Genomic DNA, 8647 nt, shown 5'->3' with positions numbered 1-8647 from the left:
CTATCGACATTATGCATATGATTGAGATTCTTAGGTGCTTCAGATATTTTTACGTAATTGAATTGATGAACACGCGATCAATCAGATTTCACTCGACAATAGCATAACATATCAAAGGCACAACTGCCATCCGTACGAGTAATGGGCTACTCAAATGAGTGGGACGCAAAGCCTCATTTCTCAGTAAATAGTCCATTAGAACTAAATATATATATATATATATATTTCTTATCAAAATAATATTCTAATTATAACGATAATTAAAGATAAATATTAAAATTTAAATGCGTACCTTTGTATCAGCCTTTTGATCAATGAGTAATTGAATTTCTTCCAATTCATATGGTATCACGGTGATTCTTTTCTTGTAGATGACCACCTATTCAATGTAAAAATATTATTTCATTATATACTAAAAATATTATTTATAAACGAACTTAGTATTGAAATTATCTCAACAGCAACAAGAAGACAACGAGCCTTTCACACCAAAACATAAAAAGGGCATACGATACCATGCCATGATTGGAGAAGAAGAAGACATTCGCCAATAGTTTTTTTTCGATAATCCGTTGTCTGACACATTTTTCTGTACAAAAATGACAAAACTGCGAAGCCCCAACTCAATGTGCCAGCAACTCAAAAATCAATGAATGACTCAACCACACACAATGTACTTGGTTGCGATATTTGTTGGGCATCAATATCCCTCCAATAATTTGTAATATGTATTATGGATAATTTTATGCCTGATCCACGGAACAATTTTCACTCAACTGTGAAATTTTTATCACAGCCCCCGTAAAGGTATTCACCACCTTTGAAATTACACATGATACCTCCAAGATAATCCTGACACAAACCAATTCCAATTACTATCTGCCGCACCAGAAATAATATCTCCAATTACTGGAAACCCCAATTGCATGGAAACATCCTCTAGCGTAATAATGCACTCCTACACAGAAGATGAAATGTTTGTGTCTCAGGTCTCCATCTCTCAACTAGTGCAGAAATAAGGTTGGACTCGAGATTACAATGTCTTTTATATTTCACTATGTAACCAATACAACCTCGATTAAATATGACCATATATGATGCAATATGTTAACTTAGAGTTACGAATAAAAACTTCTAATATACGATCATTCCCCTATTAAATTAATAAGGTTGAACTCGAGATTACAATGTCTTTTATATTTCACTATGTAACCAAATACAACCTCGATTAAATATGACCAGATATGATGCAATATTATAACTTAGAGTTACGAATAAAACTTCTAATATACGATCATTCCCCTAATTAAATTAATAGTATACAAATTAAAATATAAATTAATACCAAAAATATAAATTAATAAAATATTCATAATAATTAAAATAATAAATTTAATATTGTTATCGTATCGGTAAAATAAGTCGAGATATGATTCCCATCTAATCGCAGCATCTCGCCTTCCGTTTTACAACTATAAATGTAATAAAAGAGAATTAGTACAATAAAATATATATTAAATAAATATAATATAATAAAAAATTATCTTCTAAAACTATAACAACACGAACTTAAAGCTTGATAGAAACATATAGATGAAGAATGAGAGTAATTTGTTTGATTGAGTGTGTAGGAGGTGATATTTATAAGGGAGGGGGACGAGGGGTTGGGCAGGATTTATGGATGGTAGGTGGAATTTAAGTGGAACACGCCTTTCCACATGTCACCATTTTCCCGCGAAGGCGCATCTTCGGGAACGCGCCTTCCTACCGTGGCGTCAGCTCGGATAAAATCCTAGGAAGACACGCCCCCTGCAACACACTTTATTATCCCTCTGTCAGAAAGGGTGCTAGATTAATAAAATTTGGGCAAGATGTCTGAGCGGTAATATTATAATATTATAGTGATTTTTGGGTAAAAACACCCTTGAAATTAGGATATTTCACACCATTTTTTATTTTTAAATATTTTACGATCAAAATTACGACCATTTATTTTTTATTGGGTAAACTATGAAAATAGTCATTAATATTTTAGTAAGTTTTCGTTTTCGTCACTGATATTTTAAAAGTCACAAATTGGTCACTAACGTTATCGTTTGTTACAAATTGTTCGCTCGATATTAACAGTCGTTAACAGGAATAACGAAAATCATAGTTGGATCGTTATTTGTAGACTTGGATTGCCATGGTGGACAGTCGAATGGCTCCTACGATTAGCTCTTCCCTTTTAAATAAAAACTCAATCCCTAACCCTAATTTATCCATTAACATCAATGGATTGAAGAACACTGAATCGATCGACTTATCAAAAAACCTATTCTCTGGTTCGATACCAACGAGGATTTCCGAGCTAAGAAAATTGGCACGGATGAGCTCAGTAAATAACGAGTTCTCGGAGAGGATTCTAGACATTGATAGACTATGGAAATTGGACACATTAGACCTTGGATCCAACATGTTTGTTGGATCTGAAAAAAAATGAATATTTAAAATTTTCTCATAATCAACTTGCAGGACATATTACAAAACTGAGGTCACTTGAAGAGCTGAGACATATTGATCTAAGTGACAGTAAGTTCAGAGGTTTCATTAGTCGATCATTTCTCTCATTGTCATCGTTGAACTCAATGTTTCCTTCAATCAACTCACTTCGATCGAAGTGAACACCCATCTCAGGAACGGTTTGTTACTTCAGGTTCTGAATGCACAAATAAACCGATGGCAGGGTCATCTCCACACTGGCGGTCAACGATCCAGGTAAGCAGATAATAGTCCAGTTGTAATTTCCATTACTCATGTTAATGACTGCTAACGTTGAGTGATCAATTTGTAACAAATGATAATCTTATCGATTGATTTGTGACTTTAAACCATTGAAGGTGAAAACTAAAACTTACTCAAATATTAGTAACCATTTACTTAGTTTTAACCTTTTTATTTTAGATGTGCAGAAAACAAGCAGCGCATGCCAAGTTTGTCTTGGTCCACAGCAGTTCGTGATGAGCACATCACCAGATTAATTAATTCACTTATAATACAACCTCCCCCGCTTGCTGAACCTTCAGCACAAATCCACCTATGATTTCATTTTTAAACCTCATCTTCAATTTTAAAAAAAATAATAATAAATTAAAAAGAAGTCCAACATGCATGTGTTGGGTTGGACCGTTGGTGGTTCTGTCTAGTTCGTGATGAGCATCACCAGATTAATTAATTCACTTAATACAACCTCCCCCGCTTGCTGAACCTTCAGCACAAATCCACCTATGATTTCATTTTTAAACCTCATCTTCAATTTTAAAAAAAATAATAATAAATTAAAAAGAAGTCCAACATGCATGTGTTGGGTTGGACCGTTGGTGGTTCTGTCTGGTTGTATTAACAGCTAGCTGAAGGGTTGATCAGAAAATAAATCATACAGTACAATCTCTTATCTAATTCTTGCTTGGAAAGTGTACAGTCTTCAAATTTTTTTATTAATTACAACGTGTCGTGTTCTGTTTTCTTCAATCTTTTTGGTATATCGAAATAAGAGCCTTCACCATTTCACATATATATATATATATTGGACCGTTGGTGGTCTCCATCATACACTCAACTCGTGCTTGGAAAATTGCAAACGTTCATATTTACGTATTACAACGAGATATATGTTTAATATTAAGACTTTAGAGAGTGGAAAAATAATTAAGTGAAGTCTACAAAATATATATTTAAGAATAAGATTTAGTATAGTTAGATCTTATTTATTTTATAGAAGGAAAATTAATCAACAGAAAAAATTAATATTTTGCATAAAAATTATTTAAAAAATTACGGATAAAAGAGGAGTATTCCCTAATGTTGAAAAATAGGAATTTAAAAATAATTATTTGAAATTTATTTATAGGGACAATTATTGATTTTAAAAGAAACATGTTTAGTAGAAATTTACTCAAGTAGGTCTTTTACAATTAATAAATAAAAGAAGATAAGTTGGTACTCAAAATAAATTAAATTTCTTACTTCTTCAATAATATCTTTAATCTTTTTTTTTGGAATAGAAGCAGCTAATATTAAAAGTGAAAATATCCGAAATTACAATAAGAGTTTACAACTATCATCGTAAATTAAATATAATTTAGATTTTTCCTATAATAATAAAACTAGTCACTTTAGATCATACATGAAAGATGTTAAAAACCCAACCAGATTTTCTACCAGCGATTCTGGCATAGTAGAAGCAGAAGTAGTTGAATACTGCATCGGTCTACTGAACGGGAATAACAACATGGAGAAGCTTAAAAACACACAGAATATTTCCCAAAGTAAGGCATCAGACAAATTAACCCAATACCGACCCATCAGCTTGTGTAACGTCCTTTACAAAATAGCATCAAAAGTACTTGTCCATCGCATGCAAGATTGCCTTCAGGGGGTGCATCGACGAGGCTCAGAGCGTCTTTGTCCAGGGAAGACTGATTACAAACAACATCATCACATCATACGAGTTGCTGCATTCATTTGCTAAAATGAGGAAGGAAAAAAATATATTTCGCTCTGAAATTAGTCATGAGCAAAGCCTACGACAGAGTAGAATGGGAATTCCTATGGTGCATGATGGAAAAAATGTTTTCAGGAAATTGAATAAGCATCATAAAACGTTATGTAACTACAGTAAGTTATTCTGTTGTGACAAACGGCAAGTCGGGATATCTCTTCTACCCCCAAAGAGGATTACGACAAGGAGACCCATTAAGCCCTTATATATTTCCTATCTGCAGCGAAGGTTTATCAGCACTATTAAGAAGAGCAGCAAACTGGACACCTTGCAAGGAGTTAAAATTAATAGATATACCCCACGAATCACCCACTTGCTATTTGTAGACGATTGTTTGATATTTGGAGAAGCAAAAGAAAGGTAGAAAACGATCTTAAAGATCTATTGCGAACATGGTCAAAGCTTGGACAAGTCATAAACTTTGACAAGTCCAGACTATTCTTCAGCAAACGTGATCAAAACAAGAGATATTTTTCAATATTAGAGGTTGCCAACACTTCCAATCCCAAAAAAATATCTAGGACTTCTGAGTTTAAACAGACGAGGTAAGAAACAATCTGTTTGATCGATAAAAGATAAATTTTGGGCTCGAATTAACTCTTGGAGTTCAAGGATGCTGTCACAGGGAAGAAAGAGGTTTTCATCAAGGCACTACTACAATATGCAATGAATTGTTTCTTGCTACCAAAGACTCTCTGTGAGAAGTTGGAAAGAATTATGGCTCGATTCTGGTGGTGAAAATCATCGGAGAAAAGAGGTATCCATTGGTGTCGATGGGATATGCTCTGTCGAACAAAAGAAGAGGGTGGGATATGATTTAGGGACCTGGCTAAATTCAATATAGATCTACTTGCTAAACAAAGTTGGAGACTTATTACCCAATCCACATCATTGGTAAGTAGATTGATGAGAGTAAAATACTACCATCATCAGATTTCTTGGAGCAAAATTGGGATCAACCCTTCATACGTATAGAGAGCGCATGGAGTGCGAGAGGACTAATAGAGAAGGGCATGAGATGGAAGGTAGGAGACGGGAGAAGAAAAACACACATGGAATGACTAGTTACCAACGTGTCCACCTAAAAGGTTTCAAAACAGAGGAGTCGAAGGCTTTAAGAAAGTAGAGGATTTAATAGATCCAACTTCAAAAGAATTGAAAAGGGAAATCATAAACGAGATCGTCACAGAGGAAGAAGCAATAGGAATCTTATCCATCGATATATCCAGATTTAACCAGAATGATGAAAGAGTCTGGAGCGGAGAGCACTCAGGGGAGTACAGTGTTCAAAGTGGCTACAATTACTCACCATCACACAAGAAACATCATACTCAAGACAAAATTCTCTTCAACAGAATCTGGGCATGTAATTGTCAAAGAAAGATAAAGATTCAGGCATCGAAGTTCTGCCAAGGTTTCAAACCTACCAATCAAATGTTTCACTACAAACGAATAACAAACAATCCCAGATGCCAAACATGCCAAAATCAAAACAGAAAATAGCTTCCATGTAAACAGAATGCAAATTAGGAGCCAAACTATGGGGAGAATTACAATACAAATGGTTAACACATAATTTACAACTGGCCATCATTATGATATTCTGTTTTGCCTTACATGCTTTTTTTAGGAAACAGTGCACCCATCGAACCATTTTCTGTTATATATTGTCGATGGAGCAAGCGGTGATGTTGGTTCTCCCACATCGCCAATCACTCTTTATGTTTCACCAATCAGTTCACCACTTTCTTGTCCCGTCTATCGATGTTATGCATATTGTCAATGTTCCTTGGTGTTTTTGGAATAAATTATATAAACCCAAACTGACGAAACATACGATCAGTCGAATGCCACTCAATAATAGCATAACAAATAAGGGGCATAACTGCCACCCATACATCCAATATCACACTCAGATTAGGTGGGATGTAAACCCTTAATTCGTCTTACAAATATGACAACCATTTGAACTAAAACAAAAATATAAATTTCTTATCAAAACTAAGATGAGATTCAAATTATATAAATACAATTAAATTAAAAAACGTGCCTCTACACCAATTTTTTGGTCAATGAGTAATCGAATATCTTGTAATTCTTGTGAGATATCACGATGATTTTTTCCTATTACTTGACCACCTATTTAATATATATATATATATGGCATTCTATAATAATCGAAAACATTATTTAAAATTAAATTTACTATTGATACCTTGAAAGTAACGAAAATACATATGGCACATTCACGATTGGGCACAAAAAATGCATGTGGTACCATACCCATGATTAGAGAAGCATGAGACAACCGTAATAGCAGTCTTCTTATAATTCGTAGCCTAACATATTTCTCTAAACAAAAATTTCAGCACTGCATACCCCTAACTTAATGTGACAACTACTTCAAGATCGATAAGGTGCCTCAACCCCATATAATGGACCTAATTCCGAGATTTACTAGACATCAATATACCTCCAATGAGTTGTAATATATATTCCCAGGAAAAAGTTTTTGCCTCCCCTACGAATAATTTTCGCACAACTATTTAAATTCACTTTTTAACCACCCTAATGTTATTCGGCCAGCATTGAAACTGGGCAGACAACTTCCAAGATACTCCTTGCATAAACCCTCCAATCATCATTTGCCACATCACAAATGGCAGTTCCATCGACCAGTAGCGTCAGTTGCATTGAAACATCATCTAGCGTAATGGTATACTCCCTACATGGTAGATGAAACGTGTATGTCTCTGACCTCTATCTCTCAATTAGTACATAAATCAGGGTGAGTTCAAGTTTACAACATCCTTCAACTTTTGCTAAGTGAGTGTATCCAACAATAGACAAATATGGTAATATGCCTCGGTGTTTCATATTCTGTGCGAATAAAAACTTCTAATATACGATCATTTTCCTAATAAATAAATTTTAACCATTAAAATTTGAACTACTATTTCAAAATTATTTAAATAAATTTGAACTACTGTTTCATAATATTCATAAATTTAAAAAGAATATAGTTTTGTATTCTTATCGTATCGACAAAATGACTCGAAATATGATCAGCATCCAATAGTAACTACTCGCATTCCATTTTTTAACTACAATTAATAAATATTAACTAAATAAGTTTACAATTAAATAATCAAATAAAAAATATATAAAATAATAATAATAATAAAATAATTAATTACTTAAAGAATAAAAAATTTAATGAATAAAAAAATAAATTATAAAAACAATTATACTTTACTAAATTGAAAATAGATAGGAATGAAAGATATTTAAGTGTGATTTATGTGAGTTATAAAATAAGGTTTATATAGGCAGTCGGTTGGAGAAATAGGCGGGCCACTAGGGATGTGCCTTCTAAGGGTATCGACGGTTTTATCAAGTGTCAGTGATTTTCGGCTAAGGCTCTTCTTACCGACCAATCATTCCTCCTAAAGCGTGTTTCATCGAACACGCCTCCTTCTTCCTAAAACGCATTTCATCGAACTTGCCTCCTTCTCTCAGGTATTAGATAGAGTAATATTTTAAGAAATGATGACTAACGTGTAGTATTATATTTATACAATGATTTTTTTGGTAAAAAAAGCCGACGAAGAGAGGAATAGCCGAATTAAGGATTCATTTTCTTTAGATAGCAAATTAGGAAAATTTAATAGAGTTAGTTTTTTTTATTTTTCTTTTATTTTTTTTTGACCCCTGCACTACAAGTGGGGTACAGCTAAATTGTGGATTCTCGCTTTTTCTTTTAAATGACATCCAACATTTTATTTCAAAAAAACTCAACTAAAAAATTCAACAATATATATATATATATATATATATATATATATATATGAATAAATTTGATTGTATTAATAAATAAACTGTAAAAGTAAATTAAACTATTGAAATACCACTGAGAATCACAAATTAAAACGAACGTTGTAAGAAATTATCCACGAACGAAAAATCACGCATCCAAATTTAATCCAAAGGTCCATGACAGAGAAGATCAACAAGATTTTAAATAAACATCACATTGATCAATCGTGACATCATAAAATTCAACCTTGAAAAAATATAATTAAAAAATAACCAAACGATCAAGAGAAA

The sequence above is a fragment of the Hibiscus syriacus genome, unplaced genomic scaffold, assembly GCF_006381635.1.
Source record: "Hibiscus syriacus cultivar Baekdansim isolate YM2019G1 unplaced genomic scaffold, ASM638163v2 tig00110469_pilon, whole genome shotgun sequence".
Classification (NCBI taxonomy): Eukaryota; Viridiplantae; Streptophyta; class Magnoliopsida; order Malvales; family Malvaceae; genus Hibiscus; species Hibiscus syriacus.
Note: the sequence above shows the minus strand (reverse complement) of the source record.